Source organism: Medicago truncatula, chromosome 5, assembly GCF_003473485.1.
Source record: "Medicago truncatula cultivar Jemalong A17 chromosome 5, MtrunA17r5.0-ANR, whole genome shotgun sequence".
Lineage (NCBI taxonomy): Eukaryota > Viridiplantae > Streptophyta > Magnoliopsida > Fabales > Fabaceae > Medicago > Medicago truncatula.
The window spans coordinates 22,432,677-22,440,997 of NC_053046.1; the positions used below are offsets into that span (position 1 = coordinate 22,432,677).

At 31.7% G+C, this 8,321-nt stretch overlaps 1 non-coding gene and 1 pseudogene across 1 annotated transcript; both read right to left on the bottom strand.

The window, feature by feature from the left end:
- Positions 1–3,234: 3,234 nt before the first annotated feature.
- On the bottom strand, positions 3,235–3,312 carry LOC112418045 (small nucleolar RNA R160). Its single transcript, XR_003008354.1, has one exon. It is a non-coding gene; the product is annotated as a small nucleolar RNA R160 (small nucleolar RNA).
- A 249-nt stretch (positions 3,313–3,561) lies between these two features.
- On the bottom strand, positions 3,562–3,643 carry LOC112418044 (uncharacterized; annotated as a pseudogene).
- Positions 3,644–8,321: the final 4,678 nt, after the last annotated feature.

Here is an 8,321-nt window from a genome sequence, read left to right on the forward strand (position 1 = left end):
CGCTGTCAATGAATGACACCGAATATTTTTATTCCCTTTCTTCAACCACGGAAATACACACACATTAGTGTTTAGAGTAATACTTTATGTTCCTCTTTCTGTTTTTTTTTTTTTGTTATGCTAATGCGTATAATTTTTGTTAGTGTTGTGTAATGCAGATAATTATTTTTATAAAATTTTGATTTTAATTAAAAGTACAAGTATAGTTGCCTAAAAAAATTATACTTATATATAATTTACACATTTGTAATGTAACAAACTATGCATATATTTTTCTTATTAAAAAAACTAAACATATTTTTTTCAATGACACCAACAATGTAACAAATATAATATTATATAATATAAATTCTTATCTTTTTTACCAACACTAAAAATATGGTATTCTTATAACAAAATTTGTTATAGAGTATAATTGGAAAAGAAAAAACCAATTATTCTCATTATATATACACACATTAACATATTATAGATATATTCTGCAACAACAGCACTCCACAACTTTATTCGAATGTGTGGAGTTGAAGATGAAAAGTTTAATAAATGTGATGTTATCTCTGAATATATTATTGAGCGTGACGAAGAAAGCAATATAAATGAATAAATCAGTTCATATAATCCAGGAAGAGTGCAAGATGGAGGATACATAAATAAAGTTAGAAATCAAATAGGAGTTGCGTTGATAGAGAGTAGAAATGTTTGAGTTTTTGATGATTTATGTCTTTTTTTTTTAAAAAAAAATATATGATTATTGTTTTTAATTTTCCAAACTACTTTGATATTATATATGTTATTATTTGAGCCTCCTTAAATTATTTCTCCTATTCAAATATTTAATAAGTCGTTTATATGATGATACAAATTTGTATTCATGTTACACAAAATAAACGTCATTGAGTAAATATAGTATTGGTAAAAATATATCTTTTATATTTTAAACATTTTTTCCCTTCAAAAAATATTTTAGACATTTTTTTATTTATTATGTTAATTCATAATGAATTCAAATTTATTTATAGACAATGCATAAATATATGCAAGGTCCCGGGTTCGAACCCCAAACACCACCAAAAAATAATAAATTCAAAGTTTTGTACAATATTTGGCCAAACAGCTTTTAACTCAAAAATAACTTTAGAACTAAAAAAAATAAAGAAACCAAACAGCTTTAGCATTTTTCTTAAAGAGCTTTATTTTAACTTTGTTTTAAAGTAGCTTTTAGATCGAAAAAAAGTCTGTCCAAACGGTACCTTGGTTAAAGCTCATTCCATTCAATTTTATGCATTCTAAAAAAAATACTTTTTTCCGAAGGTACTTTATTGATATTGTGTTTGGACTAACTTCTCCTTAAAAACGTAGAAAAGCTGAGGAAAAAAAAGCCGGGTACCTAAATTTATGGTAAATTCGCTCCTTTTGCACCAAACACAAAAAGATTGACCTTTGAATTCTATTTTGTCAACTAAACATACATATCAGTTTTTTATTGAATTATTTATCACTGGAGAAGTTTATTATTTGAGAGTTCATGAAACCTTAACTTTTCCCAAGTTGAGTTCAAATCAGTTCACTTTTCCCACGTTCAGTTCAAATTAGTTCAAGAAATTAATGTGATTCTGTATTGTGCAAAAAGAAAGTCAAATGAACAAGTAATGTGCAACCAAGATAATGTAACTTGATCGCTCAACTTAGTCCCTTAAGAAATGGATGATGGACCAAGTTGTGTTAACTTTCATAAGTTATCACCAAATTGATCAGTTTTAAATTTAAAGGACCAGATGAAGTTAATTAACGCAAGGTAAGGGATGAAATTGACATGTTTTTATGTTAAGATCAAACTGAACTTTTAAAATATGTTAAGGGGTCAAAGGTGGTATTTAAGCTAGATTTTTCACATAGTACTTTACTTGTTCAAAAACATGAGTTGTTTTAGAACATGCATAAAAATCAATGTGAGTTGGGCGGACAAGTACAATTTTATAAGATAAGGTAAACAAGGACTGAGATGAAGCTATAGCTATCTAGTTGTTACCGCTAATAATAGTTTAACATTGCAATGATTTGTTAGTGTTAAGAGTCCCACATCGGTTAGGAGTTGACATGACAATTTGTTTATAAGTGGGGACAATCTTCACCTCACAAGCCGGTTTTGTGGGGTTGTGTTAGACCCAATCACGATTTCTAATATGGTATCAGAGCCTTTTCATAATTCTTTGGGTCACCTGTTATTAGGTTTCCGTTATCGAGTCACCCATATTTATGTTCACGCTTTCAGATGTGCAATCCTAAGTGTGAGGGGGTGTGTTAAGAGTCTCACATCGATTAGGAGTTGGCCAGATAATTTGTTTATAAGTGGAGGTCCTCATCTCACAAGCCGGTTTTGTAAGATTGTGTTAGACACAACCACGATTTCTAATAGTTAGCAACCAAATAAACATTGCTTACATGACATGGTAATATGTTGTATCTAATGTCCATTTCAAATATTACAATTAACCCAGCAAATCCATTATGCACAAGAGTTGTAAGTATTGCACCATGCACAATGTCATTTTCACCATTAGATTAAATGAAATGAAATATCAAAAGACATGTTGATCAAATGGGAAAAAATAAACTTGTATACAGTTCGGGAAAGCATTTGGCTGACATAGAGTTGGGTGACATCGGTGACATTGGCCAACAATGTTTGTGTTTCTCTCTCTTTCACAAACATTGTGACATTGTGATTGGTCAATATCACCCAACTCTATGTCACCCCAGTGACATCTTCGTAGTGCAAGAACAACTTAGTTGTGTGTGTTAGACAAAGCCGGTAAAGAACATCCCTCACCAAAAAAGTAGGATTATAATCCCAAATGTCCTGCCCCAATTTTACTTTACTTGTCACTTCATAAATACAAATAAAGCATGACAAAACTAGGGCAAATATTTTGTTGCACCATGCTCGTATAATCTGACAGATTAATGCACATCAGATTAAGAATTTTGGTGCTTACATTTATTTTTAAAACAATTCGATCCTTTACTTTATCTAACGTATAAGAACCCAAACCCTTGCATAATACATCAAATTCAAATCAACTTGGTAGATGTTATGTGAAAATAACGCTATTGTAACCAATAATAACAAAGATGAAACCTTTGATTAGTTAAACATGTAAACATAATTAAACTTTCCAAAAAAACTTAAGCAGTTCATTAAAGTACTTAAAAAGTGGTAAATTACAGTTGCAAAGTAATCAGAAAACTTTGAAGACCATTTCAATTAGGAATCCACATGATATTCAGATCTTAAAACCTCATCATTTTGCTCTGCTTTCAAGAAAAACCAAAGACACAGCCTCAGATTAGGCATGTATGAGTATCCAACACCAACACGTTTAATTACATAAATTATTAGCGGTGTTGGTGTGTCGGTGTCCCTGCTGTATCCGTGCTTCATATAACATAAACTAAATTTTTATAAATAAATAAAAAAACAGAAATTGAAACCTCAAACTAATATAAAGAGGACGCAAACGAAAGGTTGAATTAAACAATCAAAATATATAAAACTAGCAAAGCAATCAGAGAACTTTGAAGGCATGTATGAAACAAGAGATCTACATCAGTTTCAGACACAAAATTACTTCATCATTTTGCTTTGCTAGTTGAAATGTAATAATCATTTATCTGCAAAAACCATTGTGCTATATAACTAATTCAAAGAGATAATTTGGCAATTTTTGAAAGATAAAAAATGCATAATGGGTTATAAAAAAACTCAGATCTACAACCCAAATGAATGAAATGAAATTGCCATGACTAAATATTGCACCAATAAAACCTTCTCGTAATTTCCTTGCAACTAAACTTTAAGATGCAAGGGGCTACGCGGTGCATCATCATTGAAATTGGTTTTGGAATTGAATCAAACAAACCTAACGAAAAAAGAGATAAACAGATGAGTGGCGGCTACACGCTAGGTCGTTGGTTTTAGTTGCAGTGCCCGACATGTTAAATAAGAGAATTCAGAGGATATGTTTGGTAGACAAAAGAAAATTAAGTATATTTAGCAAAGAAAGAAAGAGAGATTAAAAGTTCTCTCTTTCTTGTTTGATGGTAAGGAAAACAATAGGAAAGAATAAGTATATTTAGCAAATGACATAAACACACTAAGTCAAAGGTAGAGAAGTTAGTATTATTGGACATCATGTAATGGTTTATTTTGGTTGTTTGTATGACTCTATGTTTATAGAGTAGTTCTTTCGGCACACCTTGTGCTAAAAGAGTTGTTTTTAGTGATTAATATAATTCCATTTTTTATTGTTCAAAAAAAAAAAAAACTTTTGTATTATTATCTTTACAAATGTGTTTTACACTAAAATATGAGTCTTATTTATGAGAAATGATATTTAAACAACCACTTTTAACAACTTTGATGACAATTCTCTCTCACATACTCTTATTGTACTTTTATTCTCTCTCTTCCTTTTTCTCTCTCTATTGTTATTGTCCAATAAGAAGTGAGGAAAAAGGTTGTCACCCAAAGTTGTTTAAAATTGGTTGTCAAAATATCATTCCTCCTTATTTATAGGACACAAATGAGCAAATGAACGAGCAAAGCAATTAAGGACTACTCCCTCCGTCCCTATATCTAAGCTCCCATTTGACTTTATTTTTGTCCCTGATTGTAAACCAGTCGCGGAGCCAGGAATTGTGTAGAGCTTGGGTAAAATATTTTGCCAATTATTTTCAAAATATATATATATATATATATATATATATATATTAAACAGTTTTAAGAAACTAAAACAATTGTAGATTGATGCACGGGAGTAGCATGGATCGAACCTATGTTCTCTATAGGTTGGAGAGCACGCTAATCCACTACAACGTGGATATAACAGTCAATATGTTATGGATAATATGTTACTTATAGGTAACTTAGGAAATTATACATTAAGATCATTGAGAGTTAGTCTCACCCTTACCTTTGATTGAAGAACAAAACTCTACAGAAAATCTGATTCTTCTCCCTTGGCTCTTCTCCTAACTTTCTCTTGATTTTTCTCCCAAAAATTGTTTGTACGTGAAACTGCTTCTAACCCTCTTTTCTCCTTTTTCTCAGTAAATATAATCTTCTAATATTTAATTAACGCCCACTTAATTCACTTAATTCTCATTTAACCTCAAAACTCAAATTAAATCTTAATTCTCACTTATTCTATTAAACTCTCTAAATTCTCAAAACAGCCTGTAACGCCCTCTTTGAATTATTAGATTTATTTAATTATTTAATTGAGTCTAAAATTTATTAAGAATAGTTTAAAATATATTTATTTGATTATGTGATTTATTAAGTGGCTTATGTTGTTATTTAATAGATTAAGATTTGAAAATAGAAATAAGATTGAGTTGAGAGTTTGTTATGAGATTTTAGAGAGTTTTGGGGGAGAAAGAGAAATAAGATAAAATAGAAAAAGGGTTATAAATAGGAGAAACCTAATTTAGAAAAAACATAACGTACGATCAATTTTGGAGAAAAGGCCGAGAGGAGGGGGAAGACCTAGGAGTGCTGCGATTTTCATCTATAAGGTAAGGGTGGGACTAACATTCAATAATCTTAAGTCATTGATTCTGAAAATTGGATTTAACATGTTGTAGGTTTTCGTTTTTGAGAATTTGAGAATTAGGGTTAAAAGTGGTTAATTGATGATTTTCTAAAATAAAGTTGAGGGCTTGATGCCCTGGAGCCTATTTACGCTCAAAGATTGGTACCACATGCATGATTAGAAGATTAAGTTGCATAGTCAAGAGGTTAAGTTGTCAAGTTGTCAAGTTATCAAGTTGTCGAGTTGTTAAGTTGTTAAATCATGAAATTGTTTAAAGCTGTGATTCTTTATATGAACTATTAAAGAAGTGAATTATGATATATTATTATCTATGATGAATATTATGATGATTACATGATGTTGTCTATGAGTTGTTAAATATGATTGATGATGCTTATGTTGTTAAATGTAATTGATGAATTATATGCTTAATATTATTGTTTGTGAAATCTCACCCCTTCTGTTTGCCCACCATGGGTAACTAACAGGTAACCAAGAATAGTTGATGTCGTGTGAGCTTTCCTTCTCGTGTGTCTTAGGTGCTCTGATACGTAACGGGATGGGAACTTTGTTATTGCTTTTCTATTCCTTACGTATTGTTTTTGAAGATTTATGACTATGTTTTTAGATTGGATTTTTATGCGACATTTATGAAGAGGCCTTCGTGCCAAGGACTGTTTTAGTTATTGAAATAAATTCCGCTGCGAAGTATTAAAGATCTTGTATTTGAATTTTAAAGGATAAATAGTTATTTATTCAGTTTATGATTTTAAGAAAAGAATGTGACATTCCGTTTATGTTGAAAAACTCTGATTATTTATGCGAAATTTTTATGTTGGGAAAACGGGGTGTTACACAGCCTCCACAACTTAATCTTATTTTATTTCAAATCTTATTCTATTAAATAATAAAATAACACCACTTAATAAAATAACAACACACCACATAATCATTTTAATCACATAAATCATATAAATAGACTCTAAACTCAATAAAATAAATAAATATTAAAATAGGGCGTTACATGGCTCTTGTGTAACACCCCGTTTTCCCAACGTAAAAATTTCTCATAAAAAATCAGAGTAAAAACACCTTAAACCGAATGTCACACTTCTTTTCTTAAAATCATAAACTGAATAATTAACTAATTATCCTTCAAAATTCAATAACATAATATTTAATACTTCGCAGCGGAATTTATTCGAACATCTAAAATAATTTTGGCACGAAGGCTGTAACACTCTAATTTTTATTTAGTTAATTTTTAATTGTGTGGTGTCATTTATGTGATTTTTGGTGATTTATGTAGTATATATTTGTTTATTATATGATTATTTTACTAAATAATTAAAATAATACAAGAATAGGATTAATTATTATTTTGGGGGTTATGAAATAATTAACATAATTAATAGGGAGTTAATTGCTAATTAGGGAGTGGGAGGTTACATTTTGGGAGTGGAGAAAAGGAAAGAAAAATAGAGAAAACTGTCTTACGTGAAAACAGTCAAGTTAGGGAGAAAACCAAGAACAAGGGAGAGAAGCCTAGGAACCAATTGCTGCTGTGTTTTTCTGCGAATCAAAGGTAAGGGTGAGGTTTACTGCAATTCTATAGATTCTGAATTCTGATTATTGATCTAACAGGTTTATGTGAGAATTGAGGGAAGTTAGGTTTTGGTTGATTAAAGGGGTTTTGAGTGTAGGGATTGTAGGATTGAGGTTAGAAATGGGTTCTGGGTGCATAAAACCTTTCATTGCATATCTGTAAACTAATTTGGGGAGTGAATTGAGGAAAAATGGGATTTTTAGGGAAAACCTGCATTCTGCCCGTACAGAAGTTCATCGCTCGCCTCGCGAGTAGCCATTACTCGCCATAGCGAGGGAACAACTTCATCGCTCGCCTCGCGAGGGATATAGCTCGCCGTGGCGAGTAGCATTGTAAAAATCTGGATTTTGAAAATGTTGTTATAAGCCGTGTTTTGGGTAGTTTCGTGTACCTTGATGATTTTTAAGAGGACTAGAGCAAGTTTTAAGTTTGAAAGATGATTAGGGAGCTTAGAATTGAGGTTTGAGTGAGAAAAATGTCATTTTTCCCGAGAGCACCATATTTCTGTTCGCCTCGAGTTCGCCTCCAACTCGCCATGGCGAGTAACTGTGTTCCTGAGCTCGCCATAGCGAGCAGATGAGCTCGCGAGGCGAGCTGCCCAGTTTTTTTGTTGGTTAATTTCTGTTGTTGTTTGGATGGTGTATTTTGTTGAATTATTGCATGGCTGGTATGCTGATATATATTTCCCTGGATGCTTTAGTTGGTGTTGATGAATGTATGCTGACTGATTGTGTGGTATATAATTAAAATTCCCTTAAAGGTGTAAGTTGGTTGGTGAATCATATATATGTATATGTCTAGGTTGGTTGGTATGTAGATATACTCTATGGGGATTAGTTGCATTAACATAACAGTGGGAGAGCTTCGGCTCTGGAATGCTTAGTCATTCAAAGTGGTGGAGTACTAGTTACTCAAAGTGGTGTAGTGGTGAGGACTTATGTCCTGTTGAGAATGCTTTAACCATTCGACAGCGGTGTGGGTCACGGCCCTGATCTTTGGTACCACATGCATGGGTGTTTAGAGGAGTCTTAGTGGAGTAGTGGAGAGGTGCATTTGTTGTTGAGGAGTTTATGAATTAATATTGTTGTTAAGATGCGAACATGATGTTATGTAAATATTAA